This window comes from Notamacropus eugenii, chromosome 6 (genome assembly GCF_028372415.1).
Source record: "Notamacropus eugenii isolate mMacEug1 chromosome 6, mMacEug1.pri_v2, whole genome shotgun sequence".
In the NCBI taxonomy this organism is placed as follows: Eukaryota; Metazoa; Chordata; class Mammalia; order Diprotodontia; family Macropodidae; genus Notamacropus; species Notamacropus eugenii.
Window position 1 is genome coordinate 113,799,968 of NC_092877.1, and position 22,381 is coordinate 113,822,348.

The 22,381-nt window shown below is 36.0% G+C and overlaps 1 long non-coding RNA gene across 1 annotated transcript in view; it reads left to right on the top strand.

Moving 5' to 3' along the window:
• The window catches only part of LOC140510566 (uncharacterized), a 146,973-nt gene that overhangs the window by 88,561 nt on the left and 36,031 nt on the right, over positions 1–22,381 (top strand). The window contains exon 3 of the long non-coding RNA XR_011969288.1: positions 4,072–4,147. This is a non-coding gene — a long non-coding RNA (uncharacterized lncRNA). The remainder of the gene's footprint in view (positions 1–4,071; positions 4,148–22,381) is intronic.

Here is a 22,381-nt window from a genome sequence, read left to right on the forward strand (position 1 = left end):
AGTATTTCACAAGCTGACTGTTAATGGAGGTCTTTTGCATGACCACACAGAGAACAGAAAATCATGGCATGTCAGAACCTATTGAAGACAGTGAGGTAACTAATTTGGAGAAATGAAGACTTAAAGTAGGAGGAGCATGATAGTTGTCTTCAGATATTTGAAGAGCTGTCATGTGGGGAAGGGATTAGATTTATTCTGCCTAACTTCAAAGGACAGAACTCGACCTACACACAAAAAATCATGGAATTTAGTTTGGTCTTGTTATAATAAAAAGGGTTCATTACAATTATAGTTATAACAACAGCAGTACCAACAAGAGAATGGGCTACTTTGCATCTTATTGAGTTCCCAGTCGCCATAGACCTTGAAGCAGAGGACAAGTGACTGTATATTGCTGGTGTCACCCAGGGGATTCCTGCTCAGGTGAGGTTAGACTTGACCTCTGAAGCCCTTTCAATTCTAACCTTCTAAAAAGACAATCACAATTGAAGGCACTTTGCTTAAGGCCCCAAAAGGAAAAAAAGCTTTTTAAAGGAGGCAGGTTTGCTTTAAAAAAACATCCTTGTAACTCATTTATCCTTGTATCCCCTCCAAAACAATGCCTTGTCCAAAATAGTTCTTGTGTTTATTGATGTGATTTGTATCAGTTTGGAATGATCATTTGCTATTTGTTTTGAATTACTAGGATTTCTCAGGATTCATTAATGATTGTAACTTCAAATCCCAGTAGCTAAGGAGCTAATTTTGGATTATCGTAAATAGTTTATTTTTAAATTGTTTTTTGGTTAGGAAATAAGGAAAGTAAGAATTAAGGATTTTGATTTCTTCAAAATCATTAAAAATTATTCCTTAGTAAGAGCTGGGGAAAATTATTTTATTTCTTTGAGACATAGAAGTATCTTAGAGGCTGAAAAGTATTGGGGGTTGCCATCCTCATCTCTAACCCAGGAAATAAGGTTAGAATAATTTGTTTTTAAGCCTTAGATTCTACATTTCAAATGCCTTTAACTAATAATGAAAAGCTTGTGAAGAAGTACAATTATTATTAGCCCAGTCTTATAGATAAATAGTTTGAGTCTGTGAGAGTTTGAGTGACTTGATCATAGTCCAACATTAAGTATCTGTGAGAAAGAACTCAAACCCAGGTCTTCTGACTCCAAGACTCTCACTTTTCTCCTCTGTACTATGATGTTTTTCAATTAGCGCTGAGCAGAAGATGGACTGGAGCCAGTATCAATGAAGTACACACCCTTCTATTAGATTTCCCATATTTTCTCTACCTTAGTAGTAGCAAGAGATTCTAATAAGCCAGCCTGGTATAATCCAAAGTGCATGAAATATAAAATCAGAAGATTCAGATTCAAGTTGAAGATTTTCTATTTAGGAGTCATGTAATCTGAGGTGATCAATTTTATCTCTCTGAATCAAAGTTTGTTCATTTGCAAAATGTAGATAATAATATTTGTATCTATAAATCTATGTATCATTGCAAATAAACCACTATAAAATATAAGCTGTTTATATTCCACTTGCCTCTCAATATTATAATTTTTAGCTATTTGTACTCATATAATCTGAGTCAGAAGAGGCCTCACAACTGTTCTAAGACATACTTGTGTGGGATACAAAGACTCATACTCAAATTAAACTCAGAGGCTTCTCAAGGTAGAAGGCAAAAAAGGAATTTATTACAATCTCATGAGAAGGGGCACTTCCCTCGAGACCATGGGTGGTGTCAGCAAGGGAGTGCACCTAAGTAGTGCAGAGTACAGCATTATGTAGTCCCTAAGACAGAAGCCCACTAGCCTGTCTTCCCATTGACTGGGAATCCAGACGTACAGTCTAAGCACGGGAATCTACCCCAGAGACAAAGAACACAGAAAGGATCATTGCTCACCAATGAGGGTTTTTGTTACCAAAAATGGAACTTAAGAGAAGAATGCTGATGTGGCTGGCACAAGGGGTGGTGAAGGGGAAGTGTACACCAGGTCAGGTGACCAAAACTTTGGTGGTTCTTCTCCATCCTAGAGCATCTTCTTTGCCTAAGGCAGATACTTAGTCATTTTAGCTTTGGCAAGAAGGTTGGGGGTTTTGGGGAATTCATGCCTGGGGGGGTCTTCACTTAACCTGATTTCACTCCCACTTGAACCAGAATTTCCTCTTTAACCTACTGATCTAGCTGTTGCTTGAATACTTCATACTAGGAGGTATCTTCTGAGGTAGCTGATTTGACTTTTGGAATACTCTAAAAGTTTTTCTTTATGTCAAATCTAAATTTACCCCTTAGTTGCTTCCACCCAGTGCACTTATTATTATTAATTATTATTATTTTTCTGCTGGAGACAAACAACTCTATTTCCCTTTTGATATGATATCCCTTTAAATACCTTAAGAGAACAATTATGCCTCTCCTAAGCCCTCTCTTCCCCAGGTTAAACAATCTTCAGTCCTTCAACCAATCTTCATATTACATGAAATGAATGTCTTTTACAACTATGACTGGTTTTCTCAGGAAACCCTCTAACTTATCAGAATATTTCTTCAGATGCAACACTCAGGACTGACCATCATCATCCTCACTTTATCTGACCAAAGAAGAGTACAACAGGAATATCACTGACTTATTCCTGGATGGTCTCCCTCTCTTCGTACAGCCTAAGAATGTATTAGCTTCCATGGTTGCCATCAAGATGTTAACTAATATCAATTAATTAATAAGCATTTATTAAGTTCCTACTATATACCAAGCACTGTGCTAAGTGGTAGGGATACAAAGGAGTCAAAACATAGTCTTTATCCTCAAGGAACTCATAATCTAATATCAAATTTTTTCATTTTCTAAAATCTCTAGATCTTTTTCAACTGAATTATCGTCTAGCCGAACTTCTCCAAATTGTATTTATAGAGTTGATTTTTTCAACCCAAGTATAAGATTTTATATATTTTCCCTATTGAAATTCATGTTATTAGGCTAAATGTTGCAGCCCAGGGATTTGCAGTGGCTGTTTTTGTATGCCCGAGAGCTAAGAATGTTTTGTTTTGCTTTTTGCTTTTTGTTTTTTGTTTTTTTTTTTCATTTTAAAATACACAAAAACCCTATTTAAAAATGTAAAAGCTACTCTTTGTACTCTTTGTAGCTGTACAAAACACAGGTGATGGACTGAATCTACCCTGTGGGCTCAGTGAAGTTGCGTAATGCCAACCTCTGTACTAGCTGAACAATATCTTTTAAAATCTTTATGCTCAAGCAGTGTATTAGTAGCTTTTCCTACTTTGGAATAATCTGTAAATTTAATAAGTATTTGATAAATCATTGATAAATATGTTAAACACATCCCATTTTTAGTAACATGTTCTGCTCTATCCATGAAAGATTATTTCTTTTATTTATGTTTAGACTAGTAACATGGTTTCAAGTTATTACAAAAATTTAGTCTTTTATAAATGCTGAAAGAAATATAATCTGTCAAATAGAATCAGACTGAAATAGTTTAGTAAACAACTTAAAGTTTAAACTTATTATGGAATTTCATTAAAATACAACATGATAAATGAATGGAACCTACATTAGCTACCAGTGTCATGAAAATACAGCCATGATTTCTATAGTCATGTGAGCTAGATATAAAATATTAGAATGAAACTTCTTCAAAGACCTTGGTTGCTGTACCTTGTCCAAGGAAATGACCTCTTAGGTAATTATATACTCAAACTTATTTTATTCTCCTAATTTATAATATAAAATGAGATTTATTGATTTTTAAAAGTAGTATATTTACATTGGATGTACAGACTTAGAGTTTGCAACAGTAAATGAGAATTTCCAAAGGGATAAAAAAAAGGGGGCTTGATATGAAACAGAGAAACTTCCTTACTTAGTGTTTGCCAGACTTACATTTACAGATTCCAGGTTAATTATAAGTTAGAGACTGTAAAATCCACCTCTTTATGAATCAGGATTATCTCATTTTGCTATGAATATTGTTCTGTAAATATTATCCCTTACATACATTTAACAGTTGTTCTATGACACATTTTTACTGAAATTGTTATAATTCTTCATTACTACAGGAGAATATCAAGATGAAGATTATATTTATTCAAATGAAGAGATTGAAAATAAGCCAATAGCAGAGTTACAGCAAAGGTATTATTATAGTAGTGGTGCAATTCTCTCAGAACATATGTAATTTAAAAACTATCCCTTTAAAAGATAAATAAGAGAAACCTCTCAGCTCACTGTATTACCTCTCCCAGCCCCTCCAAAGAGCTAGTCAGTTCTCTTTATGAAAGGTTAGAGAATTGAGGTAAAACTTGAAAATTTTAATGAAGGGTTTTCTTTCCCCTCTAGTAATAATCACACTTTTAAGGTTGGCCATGTTAGTGGTCAGCAATGAATCAATTTCTTTTTTCTCATAAGTTCATGCTTCATAGTGAATTAAATAAAAAACCAATTAAATATCAAATGGCTGTGACAAGACCAAATTTCTTTGGCTAATATTTGAACATGAAAAAAATTGTATAAGCAAAGAGTCATTCATTTAGAAAGTGTTCTCATTTCAGCAAGACCTCATTTCAAGTATTTAATTAAACTGTTCCAAATGATATCCTTCCAATAGAAAAGGAACTCTTTCCCCTCTCATTGTTTTGAATATTTCAAGTAATTAGAGAAAAGAAAGCACTTTTATGTAGTTAGTATAATCTAATGTTGTAAAATGTAATTCCTATTTCATTCTTTGGATGAAGAAGATGGGAGACTGATAGCAAAAGAACTAGTTGAATAAACAATTAAGCATAAGTACAGATGTTCAAAAGTGAGTTTAATTCATGGGGACTGTTTCAGCTCACAAATAATTTTATATTCCTCATTTTTTACCCATTTTCAAGGATTGCCAAATAAACCATGAACATTCAAATGACTGAAATAAAGAAATGTCTTTTAAAATATTTTTTTAAAAATTAGTTGTTACTTTAACATTTAAGTAATCAATAAGAGTGAAATGAAGTCGGCATCTTTGAGCTTTTTGATATATTAGCATCTGCCTCACAAAATAGAGCATTGAAAGAGTAGAAATAAATGATATATTGATGACTTTTCAGGAAATCCTTAATTATATTAATTCTCTTTTTATTGATGGCCATGTTCTTCCCTAAAAATTTCATTTATCATCTACCCCAAAATAATGACTTTTTCTTTGAAATCTGAGTATCCCTTCATTTCCATTTAGTGATAATAGAAATATGTTGTGTTTTCTTTTGTAGAAATAAAGTCACCCAAAGTAGTCTATATGTACTATCAAATGTAGTTAACAGTATGTACAAGAACAATATGTAATACAGTGCTTAACTGACAGGGATCCAAGGATATAATGATGTGTTTGCAGAGCACTACTCATGTGTACCTTCACATCCTGTGTGGTTCTTGTCAAGGTCTTCCTATACATTCTACACAAGGAAAATATATTTTGGCATGCTTTTTGGCATTGTGGGATAACCAGGATAACACTCAGTATCTCGAATATCCCCGGTATCTTATCATCAGTATTATCAGTATCTCATATCTTGTTCTTGGTTCCTGACCAGACCGCCCTCTTTTCTGATTGTATGCTTTCTAGATGCTACCTTTTCTCCTATTTAAGATAATAGGATTATTGACTTAGAGCTGGAAGGTACCTTAGAGGTTATCTAGGTCAACTTTCTCATTTTACAAATGAGAAAACTGAGAGCCAGGGAAGTTCAATGATTTTTTTACAAGGTCAAAGAAGCAATAGAAGTCAGATCTATGATTCATACCCTGTTGCCATGACTCCAACCTAGGTTAAAGCTCCAAGGTCAATGCTTTTTCTACTGAACCATGAGGTTGCCACCTTCTTGAATGAAAGTTATAATTGGCAATAAGCTATAGTCTATTCATAACTCACATTCATAAGCCCCTGTTTTCTTTGGATCTCTACAGTTTTGATTCTTCCATAGATTATGGTATTCCATTTCTACAGTGAAACAAAACAAAACAAAATGATTTGAGTCCTCATTTCCAAGCTGTATGCCTTAAATGTCGCTCTTGAAATGATTTTGTTTAAATGGGTCTCATATCACACTTTCAGAAATTCAGTGTTTCTCTTCCCCCTTTCTTGCTGTTTTAATGAAGTGCTTCTGCTCATAATCTTAAGCCATCAGATGATTTTACTTTCTGAACTAGTGTTAACCTTGGCTGTCACATCATGCTGTTTACTGGCTGAGGTGGTTTCTAGTCTTTGTTGATTTCCTTGTTAGAGTAATTACTTTCTATTACTTTACATTTACAGTCATTACTTTACATTGGTGAAACTTCTACAGAAAAGGATATTAATTCATGTCATTTTTTTTCCTGTGTTGTTTTCTATTTTTTACTTCAGTAGCTTATTTGAGTAGTTCTTTTGGTTTCTGCTTTTTTTGGGAGGGGGAGGTACAAGGGTCAATTAGTCGTGTCCAACTCTTTGTTAACTCTATGTGCAGTTTTCTGAGTAAAAGACTCTGGAGTGCTTTGTCCCTTCCTTCTTCAACTCATTTTACAGATGAGGAAACCAAGGCAAACAGGATTAAATGACTTGCCAGGGTCACACAGTATGTATTTGAGGCTGGAGTTGAACTCAGGTCCTTTTGACTCCAGGGCCAATACTCCATCCAATGCAGTTCTTCTAATCTGGGACAGATTTTGATTTTTTGCTTTAGAATTTTGCTAGTCTGTTAGCTCGTAGAAACCCAAATTAGAAACTGGTAACCAGTCATTTGCTGTTGAGGTTGAATGAGTTCAGTTTTTGTGCTGATTGGTGATTTCCATGTCCAGTACTTTCTATCTCTTTTCTTGAAGAAAGTGTTCAGAATAATGAAGATTCTGATGCAGAACTTTGGTCTCTTTATGTGTATTTTCCAGTATGTTTTTTTCCTCCAGTCCTTTCCTATATTCACCTTCATAATGAAATCACCAATTATTAAGATATAAGTAGATTTAGGTCCTAGATCTGAAATTCAGATCTGGAACGTGCTTCAGAAGCCAAAGAGTTCAACACCTTCATTTTACAGATGAGAAAGCTGAGACCTAGAGAAGTTATGTGAATTGCTCATGCAAGCTTAAAACCCAAGTCTTTTTGACTGAAGTCTAGTGCTCCAGCTTCTAAGTCCTCACCAAAAGATGTTCATATATACCACAATATGTACCAATCATATGTACCACAATGATTTTAATGAGGTTTATTTTTCTTATGATCATGACCAAGGTAAGATGACCAAGTGTCCTGTTAAAAGATTTTTCTTATTGATTGTAGACAAAGTGTCTTTATCAACTCCTTTCTTTCCTTCTCCAGGTAAACTTGCGAGCCATCCTTCAGTTTTGGTGTGACTTTCATATCCTTTAGTTTCATTAATATGGACTATAATATGTACTGAATTATTTGATTTCTGAAGTTGTAAGGTGATGTTACTGAAGGATGTCAAACAGATTACCAAAAACAAAAAAAAATTGTAGAAACTACAATTTTTAAGATCCTCTGTTTTTTCCGACACTTTTCCACTGTCAACGTAAAAGGGGATGACTCACATAAGATATACTACTTGGTACTTTAAAAAAAAAATTTTATATGTTGCCTTCGTCAAGGAATTCATCTTTTAATGACCATACCATTAATGATGAGACAGCAAGAAACACAATGATAGAATTCTGAAACTGAAGTCTGGAAGATCTGAGTTCAAATCCAGTATTAGTCACCTACTAGCTGTGTGACCCTGGGCAACTCCATTCAGTTTGCTTCAGTTCCCTCACCTGAAAAATGAGTATAATTATAGCACCTACCTCCTACAGTTATTGTGAGGATCAAATGAAGTAACAGTTGTTTTTTTTTTGGCATATAGTTTATTCCCTTTTCTCCCCTTGATAAGCCTTTCTGTACTTAGCTAGACTGGTATTTGAAGTGTTTCTAATGTAGTATTAACCATGAAAATTTAAGTTTTTATGACATCATCTTCAGGAAACAAAAGTTATCTTGATGAGAAATAGTACACTTTTGTGTAGAAGTTTAGATGACATTAGGAACTAAGGAAAATAGTAAATTGGCAAAAGTATAATGGTATTCTAATGGTAATGGAAATATAAATTTAATCTTAGATAAACTGAAACATTTGGATGCACGTATTAGAAACAGAAGATATACTTGAAATAATCAAACTGAATTTCTATAAAAAAGAAAAAGAAAGACCAGAAATTGTGTATAGTCATGATTTATTACAATTGATATTACAACTAGGTCATACCCAAGTTGAAAATGTAAAAATCTTATACTTGATGTATGATCTTATCTCTTATTCCTTTGGCAGTTTCTCGGTATGACAAGCCCATTAATTCTCAAATACATATGACCTATAAGCTTTTTCTATGGTCCTCGTAGAAAACCTGAATAGTTGCTTTTGAATAATCCCAAATCTATTATCAAAAATAACTTATTCCAGTGACCTGAATGGACCTCAAATCTAAAAGACTATTTTGAATGTGCTTTTGAACATTTCTGACATTTAATTACAACCTAGATGACAGGGTTGATGGGTAGGGTTCAGTCATGTATACAGATGCAGGGCAGTATTGGTAGTTATGAAAGAAGACAGGGCTGTGTTTTACTGTTTCAATTTAATCATTCTAGAATGAGCTTCCTGCATGCTGTTTCTGAATATAATTTTATTAGATTATAAAAAATTAACTGTTTGAATTCACGATAGCTAGTAAGGAAGAAGAACTAAGAGGACTATATATCTTCCTTTAACCAGATCATAGAATTTAAAAATAATGCCTCAAAGACTTCTGCAAATATTATTAAATCCAATCTATATTTATTTTCTACTTTATTTTGGAAAATTATCTGATACTGTTGATTATTGCTTGGGTAGAAAAATACTATATTATATTTTAAATTGTGCATAGTATGGGAAGATGAGAAATAAGTCATTTCATGAAGTATATTGACAGAAGAAGGGGGTGGGAGAGGGGGAAGAAAAGGAAGAAGAGAAACAGAGAGAAAGGGAGGGTGGAAAGGGGAGAGAGAGAGGCAGAGTGACAGACAAGGAATATTGGAGGTAGGGGGAAAAAGAGACAGAGTGAACACGAATGGTAACAGCAGCCCACCTGAAAAATATTTAGTGACTTTATGTATTATCCATTAGCAAATGGATAAAGAAGGACTGCTTTACACTGCCAAGTAGCTTGATTTTTATGATAAATTTAATAAACTCAAATAAACAGGCACCATAGTATAGTGGCTAGTGTGCTTGAATTGGAATTGAGAGTGAGCTGAGTTCAAAACCATCTTGAGTCTGGACAAATCACTTTCTTTGTTGCTTTCATGGTGAGGAAATAAAATAATTTTCAAGTATAGGTCAAAGGGCAATAAAGGACACAATTGAACAATTGCTATATATGTGCCAGACCACCATGCAGAAAATCATAATTTCTGAAATACTGTTGGCATCTTTGTACCACAGTGTGGGACTTGGTGCATTCTGTGTGCCCACCATCATTATTCCAGAGTCAGAATGACTTTTTCCATATAACTTCACTGCTTTCTAGATATAATCAGCAGGGTATTGGCAAAAGGGTAATTTGCATATCAGGAATTTTTCGCATGCCTCCTTCTTTGGTCCATCATCCTTTAGCATCTCATATACTGTTCTACCAATTTTTAGAAATACCAGCCAGGGTGAATGATATACATGAGATATAATGTTGATTTTTCATAAGAAAGAAATTGTATTGGTTAACCACATTTTGGAAATTTCTCAGGAGTTGGAAAAAATTAGATAGTAAAATATGGTCTTTAATATGTGTAAATGCTCTTCATTTTTCAACTTAAAGGATTAGGTATATAATTAGAGTTTATGACAAATCAATTATTTTTAAATATGATAAGCAGATGTTACATAATAACTAGAGGAAACAAGCAAAATTACATCATTTCACTGGAAACAAATGAACAGATGCAAGGAAGAAAACATAACTAGTAAAACAAACAAACATTTAGAGTAAATGATTAAGAATTAAACAGAAAAGTGAAACAGAAACGTCTCAGAATGAGGAACCTAGGCTGGGCCTTCCTTTTCTCTGATAATTTCATATCAGATGACTCTTGTGAACAATATGGTGATTATCCATATTTTAGCTGTGTTTTCATTCACACTGGGGTGGGCTTGCCACCTGACCAAGATTTCTCTGGGAAATTCAAAATTTAAGGTATACACTCATTGTCCAGAAAGCTCAGCAAAGTCTGGAATGTGGCCACAGTGGCTATGTTTGTGGTTACCATATTCTCAGAGATTGGGGGCTGCCAAAATAAATTTGGCAGTCATTAAAATAGTTGCTGCCAGCATCGGCTCTGAGTCATTTCTGGCCCTGTTTATGAACATCTGGTTGAGACGGGAGCCAGAAGTTTGCAATGTCCCTCCTCCCCTACTCCTCTGGTAATACAAATGAGAAAAGAGAAAACACCTAAAGAGATTCTCCCTAAACTGATCTCCTTTTTTCCCTGTAAGGGGGAGGAGAGAGCTAGATGCATAGAAAATTAAAAGCAACAATTTTTTTTTTCATTTAGAAATATGTGCAGTAATACCTTTTACCCTTCACTCACATTCATATCCCTTATGACTTATAGTCTGACAATATTGTTCTTCTTGTACATATTCTAGTTTGCCTCAAGGGCTTCTATCTCCCTGTTGACCCTTCCTAGCCACTCAAGCAACACTATATATTCACAGTTTCTGGATCAGTGTTCTCCAGACAAGTATCTATACGTTATTAGGGCCCTATAGGATACTGGTGATTATTGTCCATCATTCTCAAAGTGGACCAAAATGCCATCACTATGTTGGAGTCAAGGTACAGTGTGTCCAGCTGTGAATGATCAGAGCAATACAAGTTTGGAAAGCTCTAACACAGGTCAAGCACTAATGATCCTTATGAACATTTAGAATGGAAGTGTCTCTAAATTTGTGCATCTAGCTTTTCTTTCAGTCTGCTTCGATTCTCCTTTGCTTCAAGAGTATGGTGCTTTCTTTGATGAGGGCATGACATACTGGTCCAGTTTCTCCCATGTTTCACAATTAATTCCAAAGTTTCTCAGAGACATCTTGAGAATGCATTTCTATTGCCTCTTCTGACCCCAGTGTGAGTATTTGCCTTATATTAGTTCCCCTTAAAATAGACTTTTAGGCAAATGTATGTTTGACATTCAAACAACATGGCCAACCCATTGCAGTTCTACTCTCTTCAGTAGAGTTTGAATGCTTGGCAGTTTAACTTGAGAAAAGACCTCTGTGTGCAGTACATTATCCTTCTAGAAGACCTTCAGAATCTTCCTAAGAATATTCAAATGGAAGCAATTCAGTTTTCTGGCATGATGCTAGTGTTACTGTCCAGGTTTCACAGACATACAACAATAAATTCAGTACAATAGCTCTGTAGACTTTCAGTTTGCTAAGCAGTCTAATACCTCTTCTTCCCTATACTTTCCTTTGAAGCCTTCCTAACTCTGATCTAACCTCACCAAAGCATCCATCAGCTTCATCATTTATGTGTACATCCCTGGCAAGTATACTATCAAGATAAGTGAATTTATCCACAGCATTCAAAATTTCTCCATTTGCTCTAACCAATGGTTCCATAAATGGATGCTGTGGTGCTGGCTGGTGGAGATCCTCTGTTTTCTTGGTGTTGACTGTTAGGCCAAAATTAGTTCAAGCTGCAGGGAATTGATCCATATTTTGTTGTATCTCAGCCTCAGAGGCTGCATTGAGTGCACAATCATCTATGAACAAAAAGTCACGCACAAACTCTCCTCTGCTTTACTCTTGTCTTGTAGCCTTCTCAAGTTAAATATGGTAGCTGACCTCCCTGATTTTCATCCTTATTGATGGCATCTGACAATATAACTAAAAACACTATGCTAAATAGCATGGGATCAAGCACACAGTCTTGTTTCACTTTATTGATGACTGCGAAAGCATGAGAACATTGTCCATTACCCAGAACCCATGCTAACTTACCATCATGAAACTGACGTGCAAATACTGATGAACTTAGTCATTTCATAATGATGAAGTAAGGCCAAAATAATGAATTCCATTTCCCCAAATTCATTTTTCAAAGTAGAAATAAATAAGAAAACTGAGAAGTTATCCCATGAGCTGTCAAGCTTTGGTTATAATGCCACCACAAATTCCTTTCCATCTGTATACTTCCTTTCACTTAAATGGCCACCACACTAGAATACTTTAGTTCCTCATTATCTCTTACCTGGACTATGGCGCACAGGAATCTACTAAAGGATCTCCTTGCTTCCTATGAGAGATATTCAATTCACATATTACTCTCTTGTTCAGTAAATTACAATGACTTCTTGCTGCCTCTAGAATACCAAAAACAAAACTAAGTAACAAATACAAATCCAACAAAAAACAAACTTCTTGTTGAGGATTTAAAGCCCTTCATAATCCAGACACAAGTTCTTTCTCCAAGATTATTATTACACGTTACTTCCAATCATATACTCTTTTTTTATAGCAAAATTGCTTATTGCCCTTCCTCTTAAATGATTTTTCATCTCATTTTAACACGTGAAACTCATTCTCTTCTCAACTTTATCTCTTAGAATGCCTCATCTCCATTAAAGCTCAGCTCAAATGCCATCTCCTACATGAAGCCTTTTCTCCTCCCATCCTGCTGCTAATGCTAATGTCCCCCCCAGGCCTATCCAAGATTGGGACTTCTGGGAAGATATGGAAAGACCATGAGATCTCCTCAGATCCCCCAAAAGCCAAAATTTTGGATTTATTTTGTATATATTTTCTACCTACATGAATACATCTCTCCTCTGTAGAATATGAAATACTTGTGGGCAGAGTTTGTTTTGTTTTTGTCTGTTTACTTCTAGAACCTAGCTTAGTGCCTGGCACAACATTGGTGCTTGCTAAATAAACGTTTGTTGATTGGTTGATTGATTAAGGCCATTAGGTCATCATTTAAGCCCCTATCAAAGCTATTTGTTAAACAACGGCCCTAAAAAAATCAATAAAATGTTGGAGAAAGCAGTTTCTTACCAACTGTTTGAATTAAGCCCAATCTAGATATGAACACACACACACACACACACATATATATATAACATATAATATATTATATTATATACTGCAGTATATATTACATAATATAAAATATGTAGCTTAATATATTCAAAAGATTCCAGTTCCCGGTTCTGTACTTGGTGCTTCCTCCTGGCTCTAATTACTTTCTTTTTGTCTCTGGTTTCTAGTAGCATAACTTCTGGCTGCCAGTTGTTCATTCCTGGCCTAGTCTCCACTATATCCTTGTCCTGGCCCAGTTTCCTGTTGTGTTGTTCTTGGCTGCCAGTTGCTTACTCCTTGCCCAGTTTCCTTAGGCAGCCACTTTTTTTACATCTCATACCACAACACCTCTCAACCCCCAGTGAGATTTCATTCATCCTTTTTAAATTGGGTATATTAAAAGCTGCTGACTTGTGCAAAAGCTTTTGGGAGATATAGTTTTTGCAAGTAAACATTCTTTTCAAAGGTCCTCCTTAGAGTTGAGGGAATACAATGAGATAATATATTTAAAGCCTACTATAAGCCCTAAAAGTCCTCTAAAACTGTTAGGTGATATTAATAGCTAGCACATGTTTAAAGTTTACAAAGCTATAATTATCATCATTATTATTTCTATTATTATTTTTGGTAATAGTAGTGGTCATAGTGGTAGTAGTAGTAGTAATAGTGGTAGTAAGGTGGTAGTAGTAGCAGCAGCAGCAGCAGCAGTAGTAGTAGTAGTAGTAGCAACAGCAGCAGCAGCTGAGCTAGGGAAAAGCACTAGAAGATCTGGGAGCACCAGTTACCTGAACTATGGAACCTTGGCACTTGTGAAAAAAAGTTAAGGAATTTGGGGCTGCTGCCAGATAACTTTGACTTTATTCTTCAAAATCCATTTTTTTTTTTTTATAAAATTACATTGTAATTTCAGGTCTGCTTTAAATGTAACTGACAACAATTAGAAGTAGATTAGAGAAAAGCAGTCCTATGTCACAGCTCAAAAATCACTGACCTCTTGAGTGGAGTCAGAGCAGCATTAGAATTGGATTACACTCTGCCTCATACCCATTCAGCACATCTTATTACTCTCCTCTGACCCATGAAAGATAATATCTTGTTTTCTTAATGGCACGATCAACCTGCAGTGTCCATTGGCCTGAGGGCCTTCAGCTTTGCCCTACAAACAAAACCAGAATACATTGCATAAGATGTCAGTCTTATACTAACTTATACTAACAAAGTCAACTGAAAAAATATAAACTACCTTTGGTTAAAAGTGAAGCATGGATTGCATGCAGTTTTTCTTATCAATGTGAATACTGAGAAAATATTGAAAACATGGAAATAAGTAATCCTTCATAGCTGAAAGAAAGAGCCAAAAAAGTGCCTTCTGTCCAATGATGAAATCTTGGTGCTGTGGATACCCTTAGCAAAGATCTGGTCCAATTCCCTTATTTTACAGAGGAGTAAACTGAGACTCAGAGCAGTTCAATAACTTTCCCAAAGTTATAGAGCTGGCAAAAGACAGAACAGGGCCTGAAATAAGTTCCTGTCTTTCAATGTAGCATTTCCCCCCATCCTGCCATGCTTTATATACCTTTGAAAATATGTGAAAAATAAGTGGCAAAAATATACTAATTTTTTTCCATTTTTCCTACTTCTATCATAAAGAATTTCTCAAAGGAGAAGAAAGGGAAACCTTTTAAAATTGTCTTCACCTATCATTATTCCATTGATTGAGCTTTTATTAGGATAAAGTGAATTGCTATATTCAGCTACTCAAGATTAATAATGGAAGGGCATTCCCTTTAAGCAGCAGAAATGTGAAACTGCTGAAGATCTAGGCACTCATTCACCTCTTATTCTATTCAAAATAAGTGATTAAAAAACTTCTATTCTTCAGAAAGATTATCTAAGGGTTATGAGATGTCACTAGCTCTATCTTTGGTAATGTCATATTTAACAACTGACACTCCAGCAGTATGAAATTGTCATGAAAAGGCCTGCTTGTATCCCTTTACCAACCAAGAGTTTGGTTTTTAATTTAGGCATGGGATTGAGAAGATGACTTTTCATTATAAAATCTGGGAAAGTCCCCCTTTATTAGTAGTTTGGTCCCAAGTAAGGACCATGAAATACATCTAGGGAGATAATTTTATGTTCATTTAGTGGGGATCAGACTTGTCTCATTCCAAAAGAACTTCTTGCGGAGTAGCAATAATTTGGGGACAGAGATTTGGGTTTTAGTGGTCAAGAATATGGAGAGAAGCATGTGACTTGGTTTGACCAAGATAGGGTATTTGGAGCTTAAAAATGAGGATTTTCTGACACTTCCCTTATCTTTTCTCTCCAAATTGACACCTTGCAAAATGATATTCCTTGGAATATTCCTTTCTTCCCTTCTATCTGATGAGACTGCTCTTTGGGCCAATAGTACAATCCGCCTTTATTTTCTTTATTTCAAATTAGAATTGATCCAAGTGGGGCCCACTTGGATTTATATTTTTTTTCCCTTTTTCCCTGTACCTTTGTCCCCTTTTGCTAAGACATGGAGAATTCACATATAGCCCTATGTCTAGTAAGGTCCTGCTAAACCTAGGACAATACAATTCCATCTTATTTCCTGGAGCAGTTGTATATCCGATATATTTAAAACTATTGTTAAAGATGAGATAAGCAGTATTGTGTATTAGAGGGTGCCAGATATGGAGTCGAGAAGATCAGACCAATTAAAATAGCTGCCTCCATTTTCTCTCCTCTAACTCTCTTCTTAACCCTTTAAAATCTAGCTTCTGACCTTATCATTAAAGTGATACTGTTTTCTCCAAAGTTATTAATGATTTTAGTTGCCAAATCCAATGACCTTTTCTCTGTCTTCCTGGTGGAATCCTAATAAAGCTACTCCCAGCCCCAACAGTCTTGTCCTGATTTAGCCATATCTGAGTTTAACCACACTTTATGCTCCCAGACGCAGTTTTGCCACTGCTCCGAGTTAGCCACTGCACCCAGATCCAATTCATTTATTTGAGCAGGTATGTTCTCATACTCAGTCACAATCACATCATATTTTACCCCAAGACAAAACCACAATACCTAATTATCCATCTTGACCAGACAAGGCTACAATACCTGGCTAAATGGAGGGCAACTAGGTCAGGATGTTTGATGACCAAACCATAAAAGGGACTCTTCCCCTATTACTTATTTCCTTAACAAACCCCCCTGCCTTATTAACATTCATAATTTTTGTTGTGAAATCAGCATCATTCCACTGTCTTGTCTTATTGAGTGGCTGATTCTTCTTAGAACCTAGCCCATTTCTGAGGTTAGAGATGGCCTGATTCTGAATTTTTTGAGCTGGTGCTGCCACAACACACCATGAAACTGCAAAAGTTTTTGGCATCTCCTTGACCTCTCTGCAACCCTTGACACAGCTGATCACTCTCCTCGATATTTTCTTCTCTCTAGGTTTTTAGGACACCAATCTCCTGTGGTTTTCATCTTACTTATCTGATCACTTCTTTGTCTCCTTTGCTGAATCCTCTTCCAGATCCTGCCTTTTAACTATAGCTGGTCCTTAGCATTCTGTCCTGGAGTCTCTTTTCTTCTCTCTCTTCACTGTTTCATTTGACAATCTCATCAGCAACTTGTCTCTTGGCTGATGATCCTCAAATCTACCTATCCTGTCTGAAACTTTGAATGACCTCCCACTGCCTGTCAGATATCTAGAACTGGATGTTGAGTAGACATCTTAAACGCAGTATATCCCAAATAGAGCTCATTATCTTTTCCTCTTCCTAATCTTCCTATCTCCCTGAAACCTTCCTTAGTAATGTAGAAGGTAACATCATCCCTTCAATCTTCAGGTTCACAAACTAGGAGTCACTCATATTCTTCACATTCTCACTCTCCATAGAAAAAACTTGCCAAAGCTTATTGATTTTGACTTTGCAACGTTTTTTTTCAAATATATACCCCTTCTCTCTTCTGGCACTACCACCCTTCTGGTACGAACTTTATTACCTCATACCTAGACTATTCCAATAGCCCACTTGTGGATCTGCCTAACTCAGATCTCTCTCCACTCCAATACATCTATATTCAGCCACTAAAGTGATTTTCCTGATATGCAAGTCTAATTATATTACCAGACCTCCCTCCCCACCCCATACTCAATATACTCTAGTTGGCTTCCTATTTCTTCCAGAATTAAATATAAAATCCTCTAGTTAGCATTCAAATCCCTTCATAACCAGACACCCCCTACCTTTCCAATCTCCTTATACTTTATTCCCTAACACATAGTCTTAGATACTGTAACACTGGCTGTTTCACAAACAAGACACTTCATGTCTTGGCTCCTGGTATTTTCTCTTGCTGTCCTCTGTGCCTAGATTGCAGTCCCTCCTCCACTCTGCCTGTTGATCTCCCAATCTCAGTGGCTTCTTTAAATCTCAACTAAAATTCGGTCCTTTAATGAAAACCCTCCCCAATCCCTGTTAATTCTACTGTATCCCCCATGTTAATTATTTCCTATTTAGCCTGTATATGGCTTGCTTTACGTATGTTAGTTGGCATGAAGTCTGCCCCAATAGATTGTAATTTCCTTGAGGGCAGGGACTGTCTTTTGACTCATCTTGTGTCCCAGGTGCTTAGAACAGTGTCTGGTACATAGTAGGGCCTTAATAGATATTTATAATGATAATAATAAAGTTATATTTATATTTATGTGAATAAATTCTAATTACATAATTATCATTAATAGTAGCTATGTGACTATGCACAAGCCTCTAGTAACTTCACTGAGCGTCTAGTAACTCCCCAAGATTTAGCTACTAAACTATGTGCAATTGAGATCTCTATTAGTGGAGGGAGTTCTCACAATGATGCAGTTCCAGAAAGTTACTAAAGATTCTAATTTTAGAGAGGGGAGTCAATTTTAATAGATTTTTATAGTCAGTACTCATCTACAAATTCAATGAGAGTTCATGTGATTCTTGCTCTTTCTCAAAAGTGAAATTGATTCTTTGTGTCATTCAGTTTTATCAGGGAGTAAAAGTGCTCTAGGTATGACTAGTCTCTAAAGATCCTACGAAACCTGAATTCCAATATGTTTGAGACGTGGAAGAATTAGTACCTGGTAGAGAAGTTTGAGTTTGTTTGTCCCCTCACCCCCACTTCCCTTCTTGGCAGTTAATAATGCAAGTGCCAATGTTGGTTGAAGTCACTTGAATACCTAACAGCAAAGACCAAGTAGTCACTTGAATACTTAATATTAAAGACCAAAAACATCAAAGGCCAATAGCATGTCTACATGGCATATCCAACTCTGGTAGGTTTACAGCTAGAGACAAATGACTACTTTATAATTAACCTAATATCCATAACTCTTAGATCTTTTAAAGTATTTTATTAAGAAAACTCCTCCAAAGTCAGGAGTTATATTTTAGATGAGATGAACTTTGTCATATACTTGAACAAAAAACCTTCCCCTCAAATGTATGAATATCTTTTTACGGGCTAAATGAGAATTCCTGTTATAGAACTCCCTCACTCATAGATAAGTCATAGGTTCATAGATTTATCTTATATCCTTTATCCTCTCTTTCATGGGTTGCAGAGTGTGTCTAAGTAGACCCAGTAGGGAAACAACATCAGTGTAGTTGATTTTGCAGCTGCTTACAAAATTTCCATTTCTTGGCTTCATTTAGACATACCTACGGTGAATGTGATTAAGCTACATTGTCCTTTGCAGCCCCAGTTTCATAGATTCTCATGGCCCAGATAACCCAGCTACCCTTTGGAGATACTTAGTCTTTTAGCTTTTCACCCAGAAAACCTGAGGAAAAGTAAGCATGGTAAGCATACTTTCTCCCCTCTTCCCTTACTTGACATATATCATTAAACTGATTCCACGTTTGTAAGCTCACAGTATTATAGGAGATTACACACACACACACACACACACACACACACACACACATATACATATATATGTGTGTGTGTGTGTGTGTATAAAATTAAAAGGAGGAATACCAAACAGAGACCTGTAAACAACACCCAAAGTACTAAATGAGAGCTCCTCTGATGGGGCTCCCCCTCCCACAGATAAAACAGGATCATAGACCTACAAATCAGGGAAATTTAGAGATCATCTAATCCATTCCTCCCTTCTCCCTCTCTGATTTTTTTTTATACAAAAACAAACTTAGAGAGTGGTTAAGTGACCTGCCTGAGATCATGTAGGTATTAAGTGACAGAGACTGGGTGTGAACTTAGATTATCTAACTCCAAATCCACCATTCTTTCCATGAAACTACTCTGCCCTTTATGTACTGCCTTGAGCTGTTTCTCCCTTAGAAGAATAAAATCAGGTGTAATTTTCTCTCCCTCTCTCTCAGTCTAACTAACATGGCCAGTTTTCTAGACAGGATGAGTACCTTGTCTTAAGTATTTTCTGTTCTTTTTTGGGCTACCTTCTTGGGCAAGATGAAGACAAAATCTTCCACTATCTTCCTCTTATGAGCAGTGTACCACTTTTCTCCTAACTAGATGGAAAACTTTATTTTCCTTCTTTAATTTCTTCACTCACCACTTCTATACATTGCTAAGCATACCTTGTGCCTGACACTGAAGTTAGTTTCTAGGTAACTCAAATGAAAGAGGGAAGGCAGTAGTAAAACTATACCATCGATGGAATCCTAATAAAGCTGCCCCCAGCCCCAATATTCTAACTTCCTTATGGGTCTCATTGAACAATAGACGTATCTTGACTCAACAACACAATCTACACCTCAGATTTCCAGACTCAAACTATCTAGCCACTGCCCCCAGATCCGATTCACATATTTGAACAGGTGTGTTCTTGTACTCAACCGCAATCACATCATCCATTAAACCTAAGACTGGACCACAGTACCTAACTATCCAGCTTGATCAGACAGGACTATAATAGTTAGCCAATCAGAAAGCATAAATCATAGATTTGTCACATATCCTTTATCCTATCTTCCATGGGTTGCAGAGTGTGTCTGTATACCCAGTATGGAAACAAAATCAATGCAGTTGATTTTGCAGCTGCTTCCAAAATTTCAATTTCTTGGCTTCATTTAGATGTATCTCTGGTGAATGTGATTAAGCTCTGTTGTCCTTTGTAGCCCCAGTTTATACACACACAATTTACCAGGATGTTTGACCACTGAACCACGGAAAAGACTCCTCCCCTATTATCTAATCCCTCAACAAACCCCTCCTGCTCTCATGTAACTCCATCTTTACATTTTAAAAATCCATGTCTTTTTTTTTTTTCTTTGAAGTTACTGGTTCCTCTTGGAACCTAGCCTGCTTCTGAGGGGCAGAATTCTCAATTCTCAATAAATGCCTATGCTTGAATTAGAGGTGGTCTGACTGAATTCCTGAGACAGTGCCACCACAACACACCATGAAACTGCAACAATTTTTGGTGTCCCTGGGTGGGCAGAATCCCAGATCCCATTCTATGGGGTTAAACTGCAACACCATCAGTTACTACATTCCTATAGTTACTCAAAATGTTTGAAGCCTTTGTAAATTATACGAGATACTGTATATAACATTCATTCAAAATACATTTGTATTCAGTACAAGATATGCAGTATACAACGTTCATGCAGTATGAATTCACGTTATAAATTTTATATGCACTCCATCATTAAATGTTTTCTTTCTCTAAGATACTATATGCTGTTTGTGCCATCAGGCATCAACCTGCACAATGTGTGTGGGGGGATCATCCATTGCCCCTGCTGTGTCATTACCTTCTTTCATCAAGTCACAAAATGTCAAAATTGGAAGGAATCTCAGAGGCCATCTAGTTCAACCTCTACTTGAACAAGAATTCCTGCTAAATATTCCTGAAAAATTATCATACTAATTTCCCTTCAAGACCTCAAGTGAAGAGATTCTTCCTGATGAGCTCCTCACTTTTGTGTATTTCTCATTGTTTGAAGGTGGTCATACATTAAGCCTAAATTTATTTCTGTACTCAGTGCTCCTAGTACTACCCTCTGGAGGCAAGCAGAATTCTTCTATATGAGAACCCTTTAAATATTTGATGAAAGCTATCATGCTCTCCCAAGTCTTTTCATCCTTAAACTAAACATCCTGTATTCCTTTAGTTGATAATTGTTTAACATAATCTCAAGGCCATTCACTATCCTATTTGTTCTCTCCTGGACCCTGTAGCTTATCAGTGTTTTTCCTAAAATATGGGGTGTCCAGAACTGGAGACAAAACTGGAGCTATCACCTCAATATTCTTGAACACTCCACCTTTCTCAATGTTACCTAAGACAGTACTAAATTGGGGTTTTGGTTTCACTTTTTTGAGGGGGTCTTTTTTGGCTGCTATAGTATGCTGATGGTTCTTGATAAATTCACAAGTTTACTTGTGACAGTTCACTAAACCTCCAGATCTTCATCCGATCAAGTGTTATTCAGCCTATCTCTCCACCATTTTGTACCAGTGAGTTTGATTTTTGAAACTCCACTTATTAGTAGCACATGTTGTCTCAGTGGAATATTTTACTTTGACCCTAGTTTTCCCACCGTGTTTAATAAGGTTTAATTAAAATTATTTGACACGGGGATCTTCTTGAGGATGGGAAGGCCTGATTCTACGTTTTTAAAATTTCTCAGATCAAATGTTTCTCTTACTACTATGACCTCAAAATCTCAACTTTCACTTGAGGGGTTTCTGACATGGAAGACATACACTGAGGAACACTTCTCTCAGTATGTTAACAAACAGGAAAGCCCCTGATTTCTTGCTGAGAAGACCTGTGAATGGCAGGTTAAAATGGCACAGCATCTCATATTCTTATCCCAACCCCAAGAGATATCTTTGTACCTTGACTTTAAGGTTTTGTAACTGCGTATATTCTGTAAGCATATCAAGCTGTTAGTACTGACTTCTGAACATACTTGCTCTGTGTTCTTATATAGGGCAAATTGTTCTTCAGGATCAGCCAAATCTATTCTAGAGTAGATCTACAGATTTCTTTTGATTTAGGTTTCCAAAATCATTATAGAGAGTTTTCATACCTATTGATCTACAGTAGGCTTTGCATAACACTAATTATACACAGCAGATTTTTAATTAATGTTTGTTGATTTCAGTTCATACTCTGAGTGGGGTATTCATCATTTATTATGACACTTCATTGTCACCAACAATTTGGATTTGGATGAACTAGGCACAGTTCTTTGGAGTTCATGTCTTTTTCTTTTGA